The sequence below is a fragment of the Peromyscus leucopus genome, chromosome 13, assembly GCF_004664715.2.
Source record: "Peromyscus leucopus breed LL Stock chromosome 13, UCI_PerLeu_2.1, whole genome shotgun sequence".
Lineage (NCBI taxonomy): Eukaryota > Metazoa > Chordata > Mammalia > Rodentia > Cricetidae > Peromyscus > Peromyscus leucopus.
The window spans coordinates 61375208-61399801 of NC_051074.1; the positions used below are offsets into that span (position 1 = coordinate 61375208).

Consider the following 24594-nt stretch of genomic DNA (forward strand, 5'->3'; position numbering starts at 1 on the left):
TTAAGCTCATTATGAACAGAGAAAGTAGCAGTTTTATTTAAATGAGTCAACAGAGAGCTGTAGTTTAAGGCTGATATTTATGAGAACGGAATTAACCAGGATTAAGCAGACATTACACATCTCCAATTCTCAGGAAATATCACATTCAGCTCTCCAGAAACCAAGAAATATATATGGACTATGAGAATGATCATGCAATGGTTAATAACCCACCATACATTGCACTAAGAATCATAGAGCACAGAAAAATGAACACCAGGACTCCATTTTCAAATTGCTACACTCTTGACAAGGAACAAGAACATAAAGAGCTTAAAGAGCTCATAATGGACAAATAGGAGAGAAATGGGTGCTGTTAAAAAAACTGAAATTATGATAGACAGGCAAATATGATATAAAGAAACATGGAATTGATATAAACATGATTATGTCAGATACAATTTATGAAAGGAGGTGTGCTGTGGGATGTTCTGTATGTTAAATGTGTTGGTCTGATTGGTTAATAAATAAAACATTGATTGTCCAGTAGCCAGGCAGGAAGTATAAGCGGGACAAGGAGAGAGGAGAATTCTGGGAAGTGGAAGGCTGAGGCAGAGACACGCTGCCAGCTGCCGCCATGACAAGCAAGATGTAAGGTACCGGTAAGCCACGAGCCATGTGGCAACTTATAGACTAATAGAAATGGGTTAATTTAAGATATAAGAACAGCTAGCAAGAAGCCTGAGCCATTAAGCCAAACAGTTTAAATAATATAAGCATCTATGTGTTTATTTTATAAGTGGGCTGTTGGACTGCTGGGGCTTGGCAGGACCCAAAGAGAAAACTCAAGCTACAGAGGTACATTTTTCTTAAAGTTTAAAGAATGTTTAATTTAAGAAAGGGGATAGTCTAAGTTAATGGGAAAGTAGAAAAGGACACAGGAAGAAAGAAGAAAGGAGACAGAATTGAAGTGATTGTTATCTCCTTCCTTGTCTATCAAGAAGAATTCTAGATATTTCTCTTTAGTTTCCAGATTTGCAAGCCTCAACCTACTTAGCTTATGTATCTTGCTACAAAGCAGGTATAATTTGCAGAAAAGTTGATAGAAAACATAGAATAGTCCAGTCCCATGGGGCCTCCTCAGCCACTAGTCTACAGTTCATGGGCCTCCACTAGTGTGGCTGGTCATCTCTGCACTCTTCTCATCACGGTCTCGACGTCCCCTGCCTGCAGAATCCCTCCTCTCTCTCATCAATTGGAGCTCATTCCCAGAGCTCAGCCTGGTGCCTGGCCATGGATCTCTGCATCTGCCTCCATCAGTCACTAGACAAAGGCTCTATGATGACAGCTAGGTTATTCACTAGACTGGTCACCAGAGTAAACCAGTCCAGGCACCCTCTAGACCACTGCCAGCACTCCAAGGTAGGGTTATCTGGATATGGAAGACTACTGTGGGATGGTCTGTATGTCAAATTACTCTGATTGGTCAATAAATAAAACACTGATTGGCCAGTGGCCAGGCAGGAAGTATAGGCAGGACTAACAGAGAGGAGAATTAAGAGAACAGGAATGTGGAGGGAAACACTGCCAGCCGCCGCCATGACAAGCAGCATGTGAAGATGCCAGTAAGCCACGAGCCACGTGGCAAGATATAGATTTATAGAAATGGATTAATATAAGATATAAGAACAGTTAGCAAGAAGCCTGCCACGGCCATACAGTCTCTAAGCAAAATAAGTCTCTGTGTTTACTTGGTTGGGTCTGAGCTGCTGTGGGACTGGCAGGTTAGAGAGATTTGTCCTGACTGTGAGCCAGGCAGGACCAGAAAAACTCTAGCTACAGAAGATGGTTATTTGTCCTGAACTGTTTGGGGGCACCCAGGCAGGGGGATCGGGATCTATCTCTGGTGCATGGGTAGGCTTCTGGGAACCCGGTGCCTGTGATGTGGCACCTTGCACAGCCTTGGTGCAGTGGGAAGGGACTTGGATCTGCCTAGGCTCAGTGTGCTGGGCTCTGCTGACTCCCCATGGGAGACCCTGATTTGGGGAATGTGGGGATGTGGGGTGGCTTGGGAGGGAGGGCGGGGGTGTGGGAGGAGGGAGGAGATGGGATCTGTGGGTGGTAGGTAGAGTGAGTAGAAAATTTCTTAATAAAAAAAATGAAAAAAAAAGAAAAAAGAAAACATTGAACAATGTACTTGAAATCATATGACTTACTAGAACAGAGAGTAAATATTCAAGCAAAGAGAAAAAGGTGAAGATGAGGAGAACCCACATGAAGTTTGGGTTTACCATCTGCAGAAAGTTGGAGTGTAAGACCGGAATCTTCAAGTGAGTTTCAGCTATAATGAAATATTAAGAAACAAAAAAATGTGAAAGTAATTTAAACATGTTTTTTTTTATAACTCTCAGGTTAATAAATTTTGTTGATGTGCTTAAAATATTTAATGATTTTTTCCAGGAGCTATTTTTCCCAAGTTCCTAGGAAGAAATTACACATTACACAAAATTGTAATATGTATGTTCACGTATTATGCCATTTATTGCAATGAGCCTCTACTTACTTTTAAGTCATAACAGAATGATTTTATTAATGAAATGTGTTCTTTGACAATTGCAAATGTGTACACAACACATGCTGATCACTCTTCCCCTACACCCTTTCCCACTTCCTGTCTAGCCCTATGTCCCTCCTCTTCTTTCTTATTAATTTCTTCCTAACATAAGTTTAAACTGATTGCACTTATGTAAGCAGAGATTTATATCTATCCATTGAGGCCTGGTGAGTTCAGCATGGGTACATAACTTAAAAATAATGATTCTTCCTCACTCAGAATCAATCGATAGCAGTTCAGCAATAAGGGGTATATTTCCAGATCCCCACCATTTCTATGATTGATTGTTTATAGGGCCAGTCTTAGGGGCCTAGTGCAGATAACTGCAATTGTTGAACTTTCATGATTGTGTTGGACGTATGGAGGCTATATGATGGCATTTTTGCAGTTTTTAACTCTATCTTCTAGCTCTTACATACTCTCTAACTACCCCATCTACCAAGCTATGTCCTGAGTCTCAGAGGGTTGATGTAAATGTCTTGTTTAGGGCTGGGTCCACAACTGCTACTTATTCTTAATATTCTGAAGAGCTTGAAAAGTCTTCTCTGATTAAGGTTGAGAGTTGCTTCTGTCTACATGTATAAACATAGAAATTTAGAAGGCACCTTGATGCTATATCAGTTGAGTTAAACAACAGTAATTAGTTCTACATGTGGGCATATGATCTCTCTGAGCATGGATTCTTAACTGGGCTTATGGTACCATCCATGAACCCTTTCCCATTGAGTGGACCTCAGATCCGGTGATTAGTTGGTTACCTCCACAATAGTTAAGCTGGGCAGATAAGAGTTTGGTTCATATGGCTCACAGGTGGGTAAGGACATTTCACCCCAACAATGCTCACAGGTGGGTAAGGACATTTCACCCCAACAATCTGCACAGCATCTTCCAGCATTATGAAGTTTGTTAGCACATAGGAAGAATAGCTTTAGACACACTAAAGTAGGCCAGGGGGTTGGGAGTGAGGCAGGAGGCATCAACCCTGCACAAAGAACTTCAAGAAACTAAGAGATACTCTTTCCCACACTAATTGGTTATCCAATACCAAATGGCTAATCCTGAAAACGTCGGTATGAGTACCATTATACAGACTGAGCAAGGTATATTTACATATTCCAGAATATATATGTATATACATAGACACATATGCATGTAACAACAATTAATGAAAAAAAGAGTCCATAAATTTGAAAGAACAAGGAAGAGAAAGTGATGATTGTGAGGGGGGAATGGGAAGGAATAAATGATGTAATTATATTATAATCCCCCCCAAATAAAAGAATTTTTAAAAAGAAGTACTCATCTGTTTTCCAGCTGGCATTTTCTGCATCTTGAGATCGAGATATGTGGTGTCTTCAGTGAGAGGGTCTTATCTTCCAGTTCTGCTGGGCAACCAAGCCTTCCTGACCAATTCCTGCAGAGGTATTCACAGAGATATTGACATACCTCAGCTGGTATGTGAAATTTTGTTTAGTAAACCAGTGTTTCTAGGAGCAGCCTTGTCTGGCTCTACAGGATGGCTCTCTTCAACTACCAACCTCCACCTTTCTGTACATTTTAAAATTTAGATTATAAAACAGTAGGTTTCTTTATGGACTTTCTACAGCGTCTTCATTTTGGTCAGGCATTTGCCCTCTCCCATGTTCTCCCAAGCCCTCACCTTCCATCCTGTCAAACTTTTCCACCCCCACATTCTCACTCTTTACTCTCCTCTTCTATTCTGCTATCCCAACTCCCTTAAAACATCTCCTCTCCCCAGGTTCTTTTCAAGTTTCCACAGGTAATCCACACAAAACAGTATCATGGGGAGCCTCCAGAGATGACTCCTGGGACACAGTTTATAGTCAACTGAAGCAGCTAGTTACACTTCATCCATAGTCAAGAGCAGAGAGAAATAATTATGTGCAAGCTTAGTGCTCGGTTACTTTTCTCTACTTTTACACCGTCCAGAGAACCAGGCCAAGAAGTGGTATGCTACATTTTCAGGCTGAAGCTTCCCATACCAATTAAAGCAAGGGAGAGGATCCTCCACACACATGACCACAGGCCAACCTGATCCTGAAATACCTTTTATTTAATGACTCTTTCCATGTGATTTTTAGATTGTATAAAGTTCGCCATTAAAATATCATACACTCATTGACTAAGAGAAAATTTTCCACGATTACACAGCAATTAGCACCAAAGACAAATGAAAAAAAAAAAAAAACTTCCCCACTAGTTCTCTCTTACTTAAATATTTAGTGGGTGAAAGATGCAAGAATGCACACACACACACACACACACACACACACACACACACACACACACACGTTTCTATGTCATGCAAGCTTGAGGAAAACAGGAAGTGGGAAGCTAGAGAAATTCCCCAGCAGTTAAGAGCACATAATGCTCTTGTGGAGGACCTATTTGGTTCTTAGTACTCATTACCCAAATAAAGTCAACACACTCTTCTTGATTCCATGTACACCAGCGTGTTCTCATTCTCTCTCTCTCTCTCTCTCTCTCTCTCTCTCTCTCTCTCTCTCTCTCTCTCTCTCACACACACACACACACACACATACACACACAATTTTTATGGAATAATAAAACTAAGATTAAAGAAACAGAGAAGAAAATAACAAGATTTCTAAATTTATTTCAAAGTAGTATTTTCATCTAGAATTTCCATTTACCATTCCAGCTTTTCCATATCTTTGTCTCATGGGAAGAAATATAGGGTAATCTTTTATCACTCAATCTCATTGTTCATATCTACACCAGATTTGGAAGGTGTCACAGTTTGAAATTAAATCCTAGAAAAGAGAAGAAGCCAGAGACACAGGAGGGAAAGAGGAAGACAGCTGCGTCAAGTTAGAAGAGTGAACATTTTGTGGTATTCTCTCAAAATACACCGCCTTGACGGAAATTTTTGTTTTCTCCCAATACACAAAATAGAGAACTCTCTTTGGCCACCTATTATGATTTCAACCAGGAAAATTTAAGAAGGCTGAAAAGAAAGAAAGAAAAAAAAAAACAAAAGAAAATTTGGTCCTTAAAAAAATATCTGAATAAATAAAAGATTTTTCTGAAGATAATAAGTGACAGATTACTGCCATTTCACTGCTGGCTCAAATAAACAAGATCTGTGGAAGAAAATAATAAAAGGCGTTAAGATATATTGACCTCTGTCTCCCCGAGGGCTGTCACTGCCAGGACATGCAGCTCATCTCATGCGGCTCGTCTGAACTTTCCATTGTCTTCTTTCACGGGCGCTCATTGTTGCTTGTGTGTTGTTGGTGTCTGTCTCCCTGTGCCAACCCCAGCACACTGAATGGTATTTACTGTACAAATGGCAGTGCGGGGCACTCGTCTATTAGATTTAATCACTTTAAAAGGCTTGGAAATGACTGCCAAGCACCATAATAAGAACTTTAAACATTCCGCTGGGCTTCATCTCACAATTTCATGTTACTTATGTTAATACTCAGTAATTCAGAAAGTCAATCATTGAACTTTACAGAGAACAAAGACAGTCTCTGTCTTTCAAGGATTTCAATATTCAAGAAAATATTAAAAAAAGGGAAGTCAGTGAGTGGAGTGCCTATGGCAAATACTAAAATTTGCTAATCCTTAATCTAGTGCTTCTGAAGACATAGTACCCACAACAGAAACCATCACACTGAATATCTACCTGCTCTCATCTGAGCATCTCCCCAGCGTGAACTGGACAAAGAAGAAAGAATATAATGACAGATTCATTTTTTTCACTATCTGTTCTTTGAAGCTTTTCATCAATTTTCAGAGTATTTTTGCACATTAATATGTCACTCTAGAGTATTAGTGTCACTAATTTAAGAAAAATAAAATCGTTACCTTTCAGGCTCTCTCAGTATTGTTTCTTGGCCCTTCAGCTAAGACCCATTTATAACCCTCTAGCACCAGGTTGTGGTGACTCTTACTTGAGTCACTCATATCTGAATTGGCGGTGACTTTGAAAGTGGCTGGTCTAGCAATTTTCAGCTGTTGTATTTTAAATTACCCAGGTTTTCAGGGAAAGGTGGGAAACATGTACAGTCTTTAATTTTTTTTAATTGAATTAATAGGACAGTTTTCCTACAAAGAATGACAAGTGGGCTTCGGTGGATTACCATCTTACTATGGTTTCAAAAATCATGCATTACTGTCCACGGGACATGTTTGTGTAAAATATCAACCTGACCAGGCAGAACATGGCAGCTATCTCAAAGCAAGAACCATCTTCTGTGACTAATCTCATGAAATAAAGGCATATAGGGGCAGGCACTGCCATATTTTTTTTTTAAAGAAAAAGGTATCTGATTGCCATAGTAAATGAACTTTCAGGATTATAGATGAAGATATCACCTCAATATTCTTTATTTGTTTCCTGAATTAGTTTCCTACATGCTGCTACAATGGGTAGAAAACAATGACTTAAAACATACAGGTTAATTATCCTTTGGTTCTGAGGTCAGAAGTCCTAGGATCAAAGTCCAACCTGAGCTTTGTTGCCTTTGGTTGCCTTTGGGGAATTTTTCTGCACCCTTGCTTTCAAAGAATCCCAGGCCCATTGACTTTCCCAGCTTTACATGCTTCCAGCATCCTTGGTTCATGCCTTTGCAGCTCCAACTTCTGCCTCTTTTTCCACCTGTCATGTTCCAGTCCGTTATCTCTTCTTAGTAAGACCACAGTGATGACATTATGAGTACAGATAATCCAGGTAGCTCGGAGTGATCTCCACATGTTAAGGATTGTAATCCCATCTATGGACTTCATTTCGTCATATAAGGTAGCATGACTTGCTGCTGAGAACTAAGAGGGAATTTTGTCTGTATATTTGCAGTCACAGCCGTCAGCTTCAACGGCACCTTTGTCTCTCATTTCAGGCACCCCCCACCTAGAGTCAGGTGATTTTAAGATACAAAAGTGCTTGTTACTACACTTCAACTACTGAGAACATGACAGAAGAGAGGTGGGAAAAAAGATTACAAATGATAGCTTTTTCTTTCACTAGGCTCAAAGGCATTCTTTTCATTGATTAATGAATGCTTTCTGACAATTGCTAAAACTCGTTCTCAAGATGGAGATGCTAAATAAAAATCAAAATTTCAATCTCATCATCACCACCACAATGAGAAAAAAAATTTACTTATTAATGTAGAATCACGGGCACCATTCAAAAGTCCGAATGGTTGTAGCTAGATCTACTCTCCTCTCACAGATTCAATATTTTGATAGTAATATCATCTTTAAAATGTTTTTTTGTACATGCACCTGTGTGTGTGTGCGTGTGTGTAGGTGTGTGTGTGTGTGTGTGTGTGTGTGTGTGTGTGTAGGTGTGTGTGTGTGTAGGTGTGTGTGTGTGTGTGTAGGGGTGTGTGTGTGTGTGTGTGTGTGTGTGTGTGTGTGTGTATGTGTGTGTATGTATGTATGTATGTAGGTGTGTGCCTGTGTATACACCTGCATACTAATGCCAGAAATCAATGTCTGGTGAATTCTTCTGTTGCCATCAATTGTATTTTTTGAGGCAGGATCTCTCACAGAAGCTGGAAATCGCTGACTGTCTAAAGTGGCAGGCCAGTGGACTCTAAGGTTGCACCAGACCCCTCCTCTTCCAGTGCCAGAGTTAGAGACACAAACTTCCTGACCAGCTGTTAAGTGGATCTGAACTTAGATCTTCATGCTTGTGTGGCAGGCACCTCACCGAAGGAGACACCCTCACAGTTCCTAAAATAGTTTGAAGCAAAATGCAAGTTTGGCCCCTCCCAGAGAAGCTCCCTATGTAGATTTCCCATAGACTCTGATTACAAAAAATCAAGTCTTATAGTTAAGATTAAATGCTAAGCCACAGAGTGGGACATCGGTCATAAGTAACCACACAGAGGGGGGCTTACAAATACGCATCCTGTCTAGTATTTTCTCACTAACACTTCCTGTAAAGAGTTCACGAGTGTATGAGTCAGGGGTCTCTAGAAGAACAGGACCAATAGGCTGAATTCATTTACTAAAAGAATTGATGAATTCAGCTCATGTTAAAATAGTAAAAGCTGTTTCACCCCAGAGGCTGAGAATCTACTGATTACTCTGTCATAGGAGTTGGGTACTTCAAGCAATCAGAATAGTCCCAGAGTGTCTGTCTCATACTGGAGATGTAGATGGCCTAGGAGTTCCTCAGTTCACAAGACTGGCTGCCTCAACAATCTCAACCTGGTGCCCAAACCGTGTAAGGTTTCTGGAGCCTGGTCCTAAGCCAACAATAAAAACCTGCAGTCTGGTCCTGGTATCAGCAAAGGAAGCAGGAGCATCAAAGTGTGAATGAGAGAGTCTCATGGCAGATGCAGAATACTCTTCCTGCTGACATATCGTCTTTCATCTGAGCTGAACTGCACACATTCAGGGCGGGTCTTCCCACTGCACACATTCAGGGCGGGTCTCTCTACACCAGTTAAGATAATTCTTCCTCTGAAGGTCCATCCATACTCAGGTGATTCTAATTCATGGCACAGTGGGTGAATGCCAGCAATGACAACTACTTCACATAATGGCATATTTACAAAAATCTTCCTCCAATTCCTTCTCAAATCTTTTTTATTTATTGTATTAATGAAGTTATTATTAGGCACATATAATACATCACTGTTTATATTAGCCTTTAAACATGTGCCCAATCAATGTTAGTCAAAAGACTGCATTGAAATTACATCGTAACTCCTACAGTGTTAAAAGTAAAGCTAATTAAAATTTTCTAAAAATACCTACATATTTTTGTATGTCAATTTATTTTTCTCATGTTTTCCTCACTAGCATATCACCCAAATATTTCTAATACTAAAATCTTTTGAGGGACTGTGGTAATGAAATAAACTTCTCAAGCCATGAGTTAATTCCTCATGCATGATTATATTCCTAGTCTCTCCCGTGATGTCTGGCACATTGTAAATGCAAAAGAAGATTGGTAGGCTGGCCTACCTTTTTCATAAGAAGAGAACTCATGCTCACAGTGCACACCTTTGAAGCCCATCAGAACAACGGCTCTTCTTAGTGATTGAAAACTAAAAATGAGAACTCTACATTTAAACCTATGCCATAGCATTATGGTGTCTCAATTACACACTATGTTTATGATTATGTTTATTTATTATATCTTCTATGATATTATAGAGCAGATTATCTATCTCTAATAGCACATGGTTTCATTGTATATGTGCTCTTCAAAACTAAGGACATAAACCCACTTACTTTGATTACTTATTAATTAATGGTATGTTTTCTGTCCAAGTCCTTCTTCCTGGCTTCCATGCAATGAGGAGAGTTCTGTGCTGTGTGCAGGTTCACCATACTGTTTATTTTATTTGTTATATATATAGTGTTCTGCCTGCATGTCAGAAGAGGGCACCAGATCTCATTATAGATGGTTGTGAGCCACCATGTGGTTGCTGGGAATTGAACTCAGGACCCCTGGAAGAGCAGCCAGGGCTCTTAACCATTGAGCCGTCTCTCCAGCCCCTCACCATGCTCATACTCACCAGCACTCTTCACCCACGATGACTGCTCGAGGCACACAATGTGCTTCCTGTAGTACGTTATGTTGTAAACTGGTTGTGGCAGGTCTTCCAAGTGTCTTGATACCCATCTGTTGACAAGGTCATTTCTAAATCTAGCATTCTCATAATAAGGTATTTCAGAGCTTGCTGTTGGCCCTCTGGTTGGTGAAAGAAATCAGGTTCCCCAGGAACAAAGCCCTTCCAGTATAAAATGCAAGCTGTGGCTCTCCCAGCCCTGAGGCAGTAGGTCCTACAATGAGGCTTGTGTCTCTTGAGCAGTGTGAGGGGCTAGCCAGTGCTCTCTGACTACACAGCCTTCCTAGTCCGCTTGTCTCTCAGATATGGCTAGGGGCCTGATGCTCGCTCTTACTTGGCTTTGCCACTAAAACCTTTCTTTTGTTTCTTTGAAGAAACCTTTCTTTGTTTCTTTGTTTTATTGGAGGTATTTCTGTTTACTTCTTATGCGAAAACACCGTGATGTAGAGATATCTATGGACATGTGATAAACCACAGTGTATGAGTAACATTTTCAAAAATGAGTTGTAAAAATTTTAAGCAGTGCCGGGCGGTGGTGGCGCACGCCTTTAATCCCAGCACTCGGGAGGCAAAGCCAGGCGGATCTCTGTGAGTTCAAGGCCAGCCTGGGCTACCAAGTGAGCTCCAGGAAAGGCGCAAAGCTACACAGAGAAACCCTGTCTCGAAAAACCAAAAAAAAAAAAAAAAAATTTAAGCAGTAAATATTTAATACTGAGATGGCACATCTAATGAGCAAGTTTAGGAAAGGGGCCTAGGAACTGATAGTTGTAAACAGCAGAGACAAAGGAAAAGCCTGAAAGTGCTGTGTTTTTCTATGTGTGCTGGCAAAAATAGCAAAACATTAATAAACAAAGTAGAAAATCAGTTTGGCCATTAAAATGTCAATTACAAATAATGTGCAAAGGTCAGATTCATATTTCAGAATATACATTAAAAAACCTCTAACTTCCAAAAGTAACTGAAGGCTAGCCAGAGGGCTCTGCAGGTGAAGGCCCTTGCAACCAAGACTGATGACCTGAGTTGGGTGGGAGGTTAGGAGGGAATCCACTCGAAAACATTGTCCTCTGACATAAACATGGACTCTCATGAAACACACATGAACACACCACACACACACACACACACACACACACACACACACACACACTGAATGAATATGTACAAATAAAGTGATTGGTTCCTTTAAATGAGTGTATAGTTCATGTATTCATGACGGATCCTATTCAAAAATCAAGGCATCTAATACCTTTCAAAAATATCTACATGCTGAATGTAGCTAAGAACTAAGTGCTTAATTGTTTTCATACCCGTGCCTTTGCAAGACCCCCTGAGATCCACTCACATTTCTCCACATCTTCTGAAGGAAGGAAGGAAGCGCTGAGTGAATTCACTCTACACGGTATTTCAAGGAAGCTTGTATAACAACCTTTGTTGGAAGCTGTAGATGGTGATTCACTTAGTAACAAAAGAAGGCATACTTAATGCACATCAGGGAAGATTTTGTTTCACCAAAGACCCAGATCTTGTGTGACGAAAATCATTGCATGGGGAATCTGCCCTGGGAGAACCATCTCTCAGAGGATAAACTCCCAGATGCTAACACCCAGACACTACACTGGCCATGGGTAGTGAGTCGTCTCTTTAACACTTTACCAGAGCCTTTATTAGAGTCTTTCACCCTTTATTGGCATCTGCGAACTGTTAACTTGCTTGTAAGATAAAATATGAGTCCCATCACATCTTTTTCCAATTATCTGTTGGCAAAACAGTGACCGAAGTCATTGTGTTTCCAAGAGTATGTCCCTGTCATGAGTGCAGTTTGTTACAAACGCAGATGAACATGTGTCTTTCTACATGTCAGAATTTAGTGAATGATAGCAAATTTACAAGGTACGACAACTTCAGTTCTAGCAAATGGCTGGAGACTGCTGATGCTGCCCTTGGTGAATGGCCACAGTGAACATGGGCACATTTATTATACCCTTGATTTCTTTCTTTTAAAAAAATTAGGATATAATATATTTTGATCAAATTTTCCCACCCTAAGTCCTAGATCCTTCAAACCTCTCTACCCAGTCAACTTCATGTTCTTTCTGTTTCTTATTCTCTCTTAAAAAAAAAGAAGAAAAAATCAGAAACTGAAAATCAAAGTAAAAAAAAAAAAAAAAAAAAGAAAGAAAATAAATAAGACAAAAAAATACCCAAAGCAGAACAAAAAGCTCACAAAATAAACCATAGAATCTGTTTGGTGTTGGTTAACAATTCCTGTGCATGGAGTCTGATCTGGAGGGCAGTTGATATGCCCAGTAACACTTCATTGGAGGAAACTGATTTTCCATTTTCCAGCAAGTATCAATTACAAATAGCTTCTCAGTTAGGCATGAGAATTTTTTATTCCCCTTCCTCTTCTCAATACTGGGACTTTTCTGGTTTGAACTGGTGCAGAACTTGTTCATGCTATCACAGACTCTAAGTTTATATGTCAATCAATCCTGTTGTGTCTGGAACACACTATTTCCTTGGAGTTATCCAGCATCTCTGGCTTTTAAAATCTTTCTACCTTGTCTTCCACCTAACACACTGACCACTGAGCAGGGGTTTTACTAAAGACATCCCATTTCAGGCAGAGTGCTCCAGAGTCTCACTTTCTGTGCCTTGTCTTGTTGTGGATATCTTTGTTATGTACCATCTATCGCTAGAAGAAGCCTCTGTGGCGAGGGATCAGTGATGCTCTGCTTTACAAGAATAGTAATGTGTCATTAGGATTTCTAATGTTAAATCTCATATTATACATTGTGTGATGCCACAATAAATATCCTATATCTATCATCTATCTATCTATCTATCTATCTATCTATCTATCTATCTAATTATCTATTTATACACCCATGCAGCTATTTTATGTATGTATTCATGTAGGTTATGGGAAGATTATAAAAGGTTTAAGAAGCCGCAGTAGAGGTCAATGGTTTTTAGAAGTGCTGAAAAGCAGAGAAGCTAAGAGAAAAGTAACTAGTGTCTGTATTGATAAGACAAAGAACCAAATCAAGACACAGAGAAGCTGTGGAAGTTCCAAGTCAAGTCACTGCTGGTCCAAGGTTCAGAAGGGAAGCTGAGAATTGAGTCTAGCTGCACAGTGGAAAAGGAAGACTGGTTCAAGACTACAGAATGGGTAGAACGATGGATGGCAGGTGCAGACTAGAAAATAGGATGACAGGCAGACAATTATTGAGAACTTGTATCAACAGTGGGATCAAGCTGAGGGCCTGGGATAATCAGGAGTCTTTTGTCTATTGGTCATTGATTCACAAACAGGATGGTCAGAGGGTACTTCAGTAAGAACAGCACCATATCAATGTTAAGTGTCCAACCATTATGGGGTTCATGCGAGGGAGTTACACTCTTTCCCTGGCCTGGTGTGCCTAATAAATTATTTGTACAGATTTTACAGATAACCATGTGCCTTAGCAATCTCAATTCACCATGATAAATTTGTAGAGTACCACCCTTTCTAGTCCATAGATAAATTATTTATCTGTAGATGGAGTGTTCCCATCCTGACCACCTGGTCCCAAATACCTGACTCAGAGGTTGAATATGTGAATACAAATGCTTAGCCAATAGTTCAGGCTTATTAATAACTAGCACTTACATTTAAATTAACCCATTTCTATTAATCTATGTATTGCCAAGTGACTTGTGGCTTTACCTGTCCTCCAGCATCTTGCTTCCCCGGCAGCTGGCTGGAGTCTCTCTCTTCGACTGGCACTTCTTTCCCCCAGCATTTTCAGTTTGGCTTTCCCACCTAGATTTATTCTGCCTTGTTATAGGCCAAACAGCTTTTTTATTAATAAAATGAGAGTAATGTATATTCACAGTGAGCAGAAGGATCATCCCACAGCATTTATCATTTATCAGTTACTTCTACATGGCTGATGGCTGACAGTGTCATTGATTTGTCCAACCAGGGACAGTCATCCTTTTTTCAAAATTGAGTCAAAAGCTGTTTGTGAAATGGAGTGTCTGGAGGCAAGACACTGCCTGAAAAACATACTTTAGGGTAACATAAAATAGGGCAAAGCTTGATCTCAAGAATTCTTGCAATCAACCTTCTCACTTGCTCTCTCCCTTGTACTATATTTACTCCTCAGAGTTTTGAATGAAGTCTGGGCACACTGTATTAAACATCTTCTATACTTCTGCACTTTCGTTTTACCCATTAGCTTTTCAACATCTTCTAGGATTTTCCTCAGCACACTGACTACTCAGTATCTGAATTCTTTCTCTCATCTGAAAATATATCCTCCATTTGCTCTTGATCCCAAACCATATCAGCAACAAGTCTAATGTTTTCATACTTATAAATTTATCAGCTATTTTTTATCATTGTCTTCTGTATATTCTGCTTAACTTACTACTACTACTACTACTACTACTACTACTACTACTACTTGGAATTAAAATCCATAGATTTGACAACGTTTACATAATTTAGAAAATATTCTTCTGTCTCTTAGCTTCTCTTTAATGATTAAGTTCAAGTAGATTGCCTAATAATTTGTTTTCTATGTATACACTCAAGCCTTTGAATCCTCTTTATACAAATTGGTTTTAGGAGAAGAATAAACTTATTCCCAATTCCCAATTGGAATATTTTTCTAGCTTGAATCAAGAGTGTTGCTCACACATCCTTAAGTTTGTTCAACCTTTCCATCGACTCCATCTTTTTTATCTGTCTCCAGCCACATCTCTGTTTCCTCACGTTCTACAGTATTCCTAGCCCTGTATTTTCATGTCACATCTTGTCCCCTCTCCCCATGAACCTTAACACCATTTTGTCCTCCCAATAAAACTCCATTTTCAGTTTTCTAGGCTTTTACAAGCATCCTAAGTTAAATGAACAAATATAAAATCAGAGCCACATATGAGAGAAGACTTGGCTTTTTTTTTTTTTTTTTGATAGTTAATATTGACCCAACTTTATTCAGAAATAAAAGAAGCACCAAAACAGAGATCAAATGTCTGTCATGTGAAATAATAGGTTCATCTGAAGGTTACAAAAGCAGGCCTGTGTAGTGGGGGCTATAGTCACTAGAGAAAGAGGTTGGCTGTTACAGAAACACTTCTGGAAAACACTGATCACATGGTAGATAGGATCTACATTCCCATGTTTAGAGTGGCCCTATTGGTGTGGGCAGCCTCTAGGGCAGCAAGAAGCTCCTCTGAGAAAACTCTGGAAGAGTTTCCAGGTGTTAAGAGAGGACTGTCCTGGAGAATGCAACCTTTTTTGGTCATTGCTCTGGCAGGATTAACCATAACCAACTACCTAACAAGCATGGCCTCCCAGGACAGAAATGCAGAATGCTTACCCATCATGTCCATCTCTAGTCAGCCAAGACCTGCAATCTCTAACACATGACATACAGTGACATCTAGTTGTGAACACGAAAGGTAAAGGTTCTGGGAAGGGAAGGGCCACTGGCATTTTCACCAAGCCCCTGGTACTCAAGCACACCTAAACACTGCAGTCCAGGGCACGGAGGTCTTCCAGGAGTTCCTGGGCGGCATTCTGCAGGTGGGAGTTGCGGCTCTTGGACATGGCCAGGATGCGTTGCAGGGGTAAGGAGCTCCGGAGCTCCAGGGCTGCCTTGGAGAAGACCTCTGGTTCTAGAACCACAGACTGGATGAGCCACAAGGCATGAAGGCATACTTCTGCATCTGGATCACTTAAAAGCCATCGCAGCAAAGGGATAAATCCAGGACTCTCACTGATGTGTTTCAAGCCTTTTGAATTGATGCTCACATTGTACAGGGACATCAGCATTAGAACTTTGAGTTTAGTGCACTGGCCAGGCTTTAAGTCCCCCAGCAGCTGCAACTTGGGTATCCAAGAGCACCCGACTGGAATTCACCAAGAACTCACGACCACAAGCAACTGGAATTCACCAAGAACTCACGACCACAAGCAATGGCAGCAACATTTGTTATAATTCCAGCCAGTGCAAATACAAACTGATTTTCATCAGAATCAACCTCCCTAACATCCCCATCCAATGACTTCACAAAACTCTCCATCATCTGACCAGTGATGTTGAAAAACGTCAATGCTTTGTCTCCTCCCAGAATGGCTTTGACGACTTCCTCACTGCTAGAGACTCCCCAGAGAAGGAGGATACAGGTGGCTGCTCCCGTTTGTGTACAGTACTCTGCCTGCTGGAGGAGCTGCTGTCCAAGGGCCAACTTCTCCTTCTTCTCCCTCCCGCTGTCTGCCTGTGCAGTTTCTAGCCAGGCTTTGAAGTGTTCACAGTCCAATCTCAGCTGCTCTAATTGTTCTTTGCTTTCCAGGTTTTTTTTCTACAATCTTTAATTTGTGGAAATTTTCCATTAACTCTCCATTTAGTAGTCTGGGTAAGAAGTCCCGTATTTGCATCACTTCAGTCGTCAGACGTTCCAGGTCCTTCTTTCTAACTTTAACAAATTCTTTAGAGTCTATGTACTGGCAGGCTTCCTCAATACCGGGTCCCTCGCCCACGTTCATGGCCATGGTCGAAGCCTCTGCTTCGTGCGCCTGCGCGGAGCTCTATCCCACGCCGACAGTGGCTTTTTTTCTGGTTGTGGGTTATATCACCTAGTTTAATTTTTCAGGTTCCATGAATTTCCTGAAAAATATTGTTTTGTTTTGTTTTGTTTTTTTACAGCTGGATGGGTTTTTCATTACAAGTCTGTGTACAAGTACCACATCTTCATTTTCCACTCATCAGTTGATGGAGATCTAAGCTTATCCCATTCCTCAGCTATTGTGACTATAACAGCATTTAACGTGGGTTTGTATGAATCAATACTGTTAGTTATATTTGAGTACATGACTAAGAAGGTTTAATACAGCAAGTCTCCTTCAGCTTTTCATAAACCTCCAGACTGATTTCCACAGCTATTTTGACAATTCATGCTTCCACCAACACTGGGTAGAGATTCTTCTTTTGCTCAAACATTCTAACTGAAAATTCTCTTTTTTTTCCTTCTTGATGATAGCTGTACTGACTAGAAGGAGATGGGTTCTCAAGTATTCCTATTTAACATTTCCTTGATAACTAATTTCTTACATTAGCTATTTGTATTTCTTCTTTTGAGAACTCTTTGTAGTAATTAGGATGGTTAGAGTGAATGGATGGGAATAAGAGAAGGTGGGACAGATGAGTGAGAGCAGACTGTGTTATATGCATGTTTTAAACTGTCTAAGAAATAATTAATAATTACAAGAAAGCACTTGATCATAGAGTCCTACCATCTGAGGAAGATAGAAGCACTATCGTCATCAGCAATTCTGTTTTTCTAAAATGGTTTCTAGGTTGTTGTTTTTCAATAATTTGTTTTTATTTTATGTGCATTGGTATTTTGCCTGCATGCAAATTTGTTTAAGGGTGTCCAATTCACTGAACTGGAGTTACAGACAGTCATTAACTGTCATGTGAGTATTGGGAATTGAACCCAGGTCCTCAGGAATAGCAACCAATGCTCTTAAGCACTGAGTCATCTCTGCAGCCCGTGGTTATCAGGTTTTTGAGAAAGGTATGTCTGGGGTTTTAAAACAGCAGACTCTAAGAAAATGTGAGTACTTTTCAAAGGGACAGAGAAAGCACTTATGAGGTTTCTAAAGCAAATCTTTTTAGGGGTAAAGAAAGAGGTCAGGTGTCTAGAGGCAGAAAGAAACTTAAATTTACTTATGATGAGAGCAAATCTTTTCCTAACAGTTTCCTGTTTAATGAATTCCTCATTATCTCTATCCAACCATCAGACAGCGTGAATTGAATGCATTGATCTTTGCCAAGTGTAACTATACGCTGCCATAGAGTAGTTGGTGATGCTGAGCCCCACGGAAGATGACTTCCTTTTCAGGTTCTATGAACAATTCACTTTCCCATTATAGCCTTAGCACCTCCACTTGTATGATGCATAGCTAAAGAGGAACCGTTTTCCAAAGATCATCAATTAATATTGTGTTCCTTCTGAATGTTAAGGTTCCCAAGCACACTTGGATAAAGTTTCCATTTTTCTGGCAGAGCTTACAGGACAAAGTTAAGTATCCCAGTCATGGCCCCTTCACCTTAAATTATGTAACCTTGAATAGTTTTGTAGATTGCATTCTTGACTTGTTCTCAGTACGCAATATTCAATCTGTTTTGCTTTATTGTCCATATTACAACTATTTTACACACACACACACACACACACACACACGATTTATCTGGATCAACAACTTTATTATGGGATATTTGAAGACAATTAATCTTTCCTTTTAGTCTTTATTCCTATTACGTACTCCTTTACCACATTAAAAATGGAAAATATTATCATATCTCTCAAAATGACACCAAGAGATGTGTTCCATGAAAGAGTTTTTAATTCTCTGATGAGATCTGATCAAGCTGTGTCTCTTCAGTGTTTACCACCAGGCATTTCTTCCCTCTTAATTAGTAATGACTAGGTTGCAATATAGTAAGCTCTGTCTTATATGTCTATTACCTTTTATGGGTCAACAACTTTATTATGGGATCTTAGAGAAAAAGTACTTCATTCTTTTTAGTCTTTATCCCTAGAATGTATCAAATAAATTGAAAAATCTGGGTCTTGAAGATAAAGAAGAACAAAATCTGAGTTGCAAACACTGGAATCTTGGAAGTTCCTTACATTGAAGAACATAAAATATGTCACACCAGATTGTTGTCATGACAAGATGAGGTGATACATACCAACCAAATCACACAATCCTTGGTACAGAACAAATGTTATATGTGATTCCAGTTAATACAATGGGGAGAATTTTGTTGAACTGTCCCAAGTGCTTAATATGTAGATATATGTATACATATATCTACATATATATGTATATACATATATATCTACAAATACATACATATAAATATATTTTACTATCTGTGTTATATTATAAATGGGTATTTGTATAACACTCATAATGACTTTTCAATTGCTATGACAAACACCATAACCATGGAAACTTACAGAAAAAAAGAGTTCATTAGGGGCTTCACAGTGTCCATGACTATCATGGTGGGGAGCATGTCACCAGGCAGACATAGATGGTGTTTGAGTACCTAGCTAAGAGCTTACATTCTAACTCACAAACAAAAGGCAGAGAGAGAGAGAGAGAGAGAGAGAGCGCTAACTTGGAATGACATGGAATTTTGAAACGTCAAATACCACCCTCAAAGACAAAGCTCCTCCAACAAGGCCATATCTCATAATCCTTCAGAAACAGTTCATCAACTGGGAACCAAGTATTAAAACTTTATGTAGAAAATCTATGTTGAAAGTGTAATTATTATAAATCATCCACCACATCAATAGTTTCAGTAAAAATAAATTATGTCCTGCTCTAATACAACAATATATTTTTGAGTATGTGCACATTCTATTGAAAATGCTAAATCTTGCCTAATCTCCCAAACCAAAAATTTACAATAATATATACACAGTCAAAATCTGATCTTTTCATTATTTGTATTTCTTGGCAAAATATTAATGGTCTCAAGACTCCATTTACCACTAACTGTTCAAAGTCATCTATTTCCACCCATTTATATCATTTTCTAACATGTTTTTAAATTTGTACAATAATGATTATTCATAAAGCAAGTTTGTTCTCCAAAAAATTAACTAAAAACATCTCTCCATAGGGTATATACTCCAAAAATATGAAAACATGTCTTGATAATTTAATTTAAAATTGGACTCTTGGAAAAGAAGAAAACTCTGTGTGATTAAATGATCTGAAACTACTTTAAATTGAGAACTTGCAGCAAAAATGCTACTATAAAAGGTCAATATATTAAGCTCTTTATTCTTCATTAATTGTAAACTTTTAATCATGGGGCTGTTCAGATAGCTCAGTGGTTAAGAGCACCTATGATCTTGTAAAGGACCAGAATTAGATGCCAGCATCCACACTGTGGCTCACAGCTATCCTTAACCATAGTTCCAGAGGGTCCAATGGCCTTTTCTGACCTCCACAGGCACCATTTCACATATACTTACATCCAGGCAAAATGTCCATACAGATAAAATAAATTAACCTATTTTTAAAATTTTTCATCCTTATTGATTTAGAATTGAACCAATGATACAAGTCAAGATTCTTCATATTATATGCGTGGTTATTGTTATGCCTTGTTATTACATGAATACTAAGAATAATAGTTTTTGTTTACTAGTCACTTGCCATTATAAATATTGAATTATTACTGTGACAGTGTTCCCACTTCATCTTGCATAGGTATTTAAAACTCATCTTGTGTATCTTGATGAAAAACAAACAGCAATTAATTTTTATCATTATTAGAAAAATTATATCCACCCATGAAAAGTACAGTTTAACTGGAAATGAAAATGTTCTAAATATAACTTTATCTTATATTTTGCATTAAATTTAACACTGTGGTAATTGTCTTGAATTCATAAAAGGGCCATTTTCCAGCACACAGTGATAAAAGCAAAATGTTGGAATGAAATTGTTATCAGTTTAATAATAGTCATCTGCAATAAGAAAATTAAAATGCCTGATAGGTACTAGCTATAAAAATGACTCAGAGGATCTTACTATGAAGTTATAATGTGTATTATTTCTGAGGGTATCTTTTCCTGATTATTTATTTTATTATTTGCCATTAGTGTGCTCATAAATTTGCCTAAACACATTCTATTTCTAAACTTCAAAAAATAAAGTCTGTATTTATGACATTAGTCTTGGAAACACTGGCAGCACTGGCTGTGTTTTTAAAATAGTTAGGGACCGGAAAATACTAGAGGTTCCTTAGACATATACTCTGCCTTAATTATTCAATCCGAAATGCAAATGACCAATACAGTTCATCATAGATAACTGCATAGTACTTAGTTTTCATGAAACTGAAATATAATCATATATAACACTAGAAATGTTTTACTCTATATGTACTTTTCTTAAATAATTCATTGATAATTAATTATTTAACCTAATTTCTTTGTCCATATCATTGAAAAAGTCTCTATGATAATACTAATTTTGGGTGTATTGTTTGATTTAATATCTCACTAGTATAAGGAAATGATTTAAACAACTAATTAATCCACTTGTATACTAAAAATACAAATCATTGATAAAAATACAAATCATTGATAGTTAAAACTTTACAATAACATGGTGTACAATAACCAGAGGTTGGATAGCCCAGAGACCCTGGATAGAATCAAACATGACCGGCAAAACAAACAAACAAAAAACACATTCATGAAATGATTCCTAGTGATACTCAGCTACACTTTTAGACCAGAGCCTAGTATAATCATCATCAGAGTGACTTCATCTAGCAACTGATAGGAGCAGATGCAAAGAGCCACAGCCAAATATTAGGCAGGAAACCTGAGGAAGAGGGGAAGGAAGGATTATGGGAGCTGGTGGGGTCAAGGACACAACAAGAAAACTCACAGAACCAACTAACCTGGGCTTGCAGGCGCTCACAGAGACTGAACCAACAATCCAGAAGCCTGTAGTGGTCTGAACTAGGTCCTCTACATATATGTTATGGTTGAGTACTTTGCTGTTCTTGTGGGACTCCTAACAGTGGGAGCGGGGGCTGTCTTTGACTCTTTTTCCCTGATTTTGGGACCCTTTTCCTCCTGTTGGGTTGCATCATGCAGCCTTAATTTGAACAGGATGTGACATGTTTGGTTATTATCCCTGGAAGGCCTGCTCTTTTCTGAAAGGAAACAGAGGAAAGTAGATCTTGGGGAAATGGGAGGTGGGGGAGAAAGAAGGGGAGGAAAGGAGGGAGGGAAACTGTGGTTGGGATGGTTGGGATGTAATACATGAGAGAAGAATAAATTTTTTTAAAAAAATACAGTAGTTATTTGTATTGGATCCAGATCTTAGTGACTGAGAAGTCATAAAGACTTCAATTGCACATTCCTTAATTGTAGCACCTGTTAGATTCTCTACAGTTTGCAGGCCTGTTAATTTTGAGATGACTTTCATAACACAGTGGATATTTTCTTGTGTGTTGCATAACAAACGCCATGTATTAAGCTCACACTCTTTGACGTACTTTTACATATGTGTACCATCCGTCTAATCAAACCTCCAATGTAAAGGACCTCACAGGTGCCATATGTAGAAGATTACTCCAATATCTCCCAAATGTGTGCTCATTTGTAGCTTCTACATTTCTCTCCACAAAGGCCTATTTCTAGACTGATACTGCATCATGTAATGTTATATAGATTAGTTCGAATTGTATAAATATTCATGAAATTATAAAGTAACCACCATTTTAAATCAAACCTTTTCCACACAACACAGTTGTTACATTTTATGTGTAACCATTGTAGAGAAGAAGGGAAGACAGCTCACTGTTTTGTTCCCACTTGGAGCGCCGCAGGGGTTATACTGAGGAGCTAACTGTATAGTCTGCAAGTTGTACCAAGAAAGGTTAAAGGACCCGAGAGGACTCCTCTCAGAAATAACGCATTAGGTAAGGTGACTATTATTAATGTTTAATAACAATGACTATGTTTTAAGTGTCAAGATATTAATAGCATTGATTTCTTCTTTCCTCATTTTGAAATTTGTCCTTTTTATTTTTAATGTGTATACATGAGAAGTCAGGTACATGTAACTGTGAATGCAGGTACCCAAGGAGTCAGAATGTGTCATAACCTGGAGCTGAAGTTAGAAGGGATTCTGAGCCACCTAACGTGAGTGCTGGGAACCAAATTTGGGTCCTCAGGGAAAGCTATTAACCATTGAATCATCTCTCCAGCCATCATTTCTTCCTTTTTGATGGGCCAATTAAGTCATCTTCCAAGAATATCAGGAAAAGCATGCCCTGATGAAATAAGGGATTAAGAGATAAACCTGGATTCTCTGCCAGGGCTACCCAGAAGACTCCTTGCCAGAACTCAGCTGAGCACCTGCAGTATTGACACACTTTACATCCCATAAGCAAATACTCATGGACACACAATCACAGCTTCAGAGGCCTTTCCCTCAGAACTCTATAAGCCGACTTGAACACCTAAAATAAAACTTGCATAGCTCATTTAATGAAGTGGTGTGGGGGCTACTCGTATGGTGCCTCCCAAAACAGCACGATTTTTTTTCAGAAATAATATTTTTTCAGAAATAGTTTATGAGTATTACCTCATGCATCCCCAGTTCTTCTAAGAAAATGTCAAGGCACTTTTTGTGGATGCTTTGTCTAAAGTTCTCACAAGTCAGTTGGGTTTTGTGAAGCATATTTTAAACTTGTAAACTTCAATAATTGGAAGTCAGTGATCTTAGGGCCCAATGCAAGAGAATCCAAGAGGATCTGTGTTGGGTAAATTGGCAGGTGTAGAGGTGAATGTGAGCTCTCTCTCTGTCTCTCTCTCTCTGTCTCTCTCTGTGTGTCTGTCTGTCTGTCTGTCTCGCTCTCTCTCTGTCTCTCTCTCTCTCAATATATATATATATATATTAACCAAGAGAGTTTCTGATGAGCAGAAATCAAAGAAAAGCAAAGTCATTGTCCTTACATTTCTGCATTTCCGTACACTCGGTCAGTTGCAGTTCCACGCAGTGCCGCACCCCTCCAACAGCGAGTACCAAGACCGGTCTGGTAAAACGGTGTCCCCAGTGTATCGCCTCGCTGTAATAAGGAAAAGCAGCTTTGCACGTACAGAGCAAGGGAGCTTGATCAGTGCTTCAGAAACTAAGAGAGAGGAAAACGGGTCTCTGTGAGCAGCCTGAGAGTTTCTGTGAGCCTCACAAAGAAAAAGGCCGGCACAGCTCCCCACTTGGCAATTCAGGCAGCAGGCAGCCATTGGGATATTTGCAAAATGTCCTCTTCTGTTTTTCTGATCATAACACAAGCACATTTAACTTACTTTTTTAAAAAAAAATGTGAGGGCTTTTAAATAAAGGGAAGATCGAGTAGACAAGAAAATCCATTTAGGAAACAGATGCAAAGGGATTAATAATAGGTTTACAAGGACTTAAAATGTAAAAAAATGATCTGGAAGAGAATAAAAAAATTAGCGAAGATTATTTTAGATTCTTATGGTAGATTTTTACGGATAAATAAACAGAGGTGTTTTTAGTACCAAAATGGGTCAGTTTGCAGTGTTTCTGTATATTTATTCTCCAAAAACTCACACTGTGAGAACGACTATCCAAGACTCACCTGCAGTTGGCAAAGGACTCTTTTGTTTGATAGTTAAAACAAGGGATTAGAAAAGGATATGCAATATCTTGCATGATTTTCCAATAAAATGTTTTTAAAGAGGGAAGAAAGTCTGTTCACTGACAGTATCAGAAATAAACAATTATTTCAGCCATTATAGACGACTGCCATTGAAAATCAATAAATATAAGCTATATGAACTATTTGAGAG

General features: G+C 38.9%; 1 pseudogene; it reads right to left on the reverse strand.

Moving 5' to 3' along the window:
* Positions 1-15646: 15646 nt before the first annotated feature.
* On the reverse strand, positions 15647-16717 carry LOC114705430 (annotated as a pseudogene).
* Positions 16718-24594: the final 7877 nt, after the last annotated feature.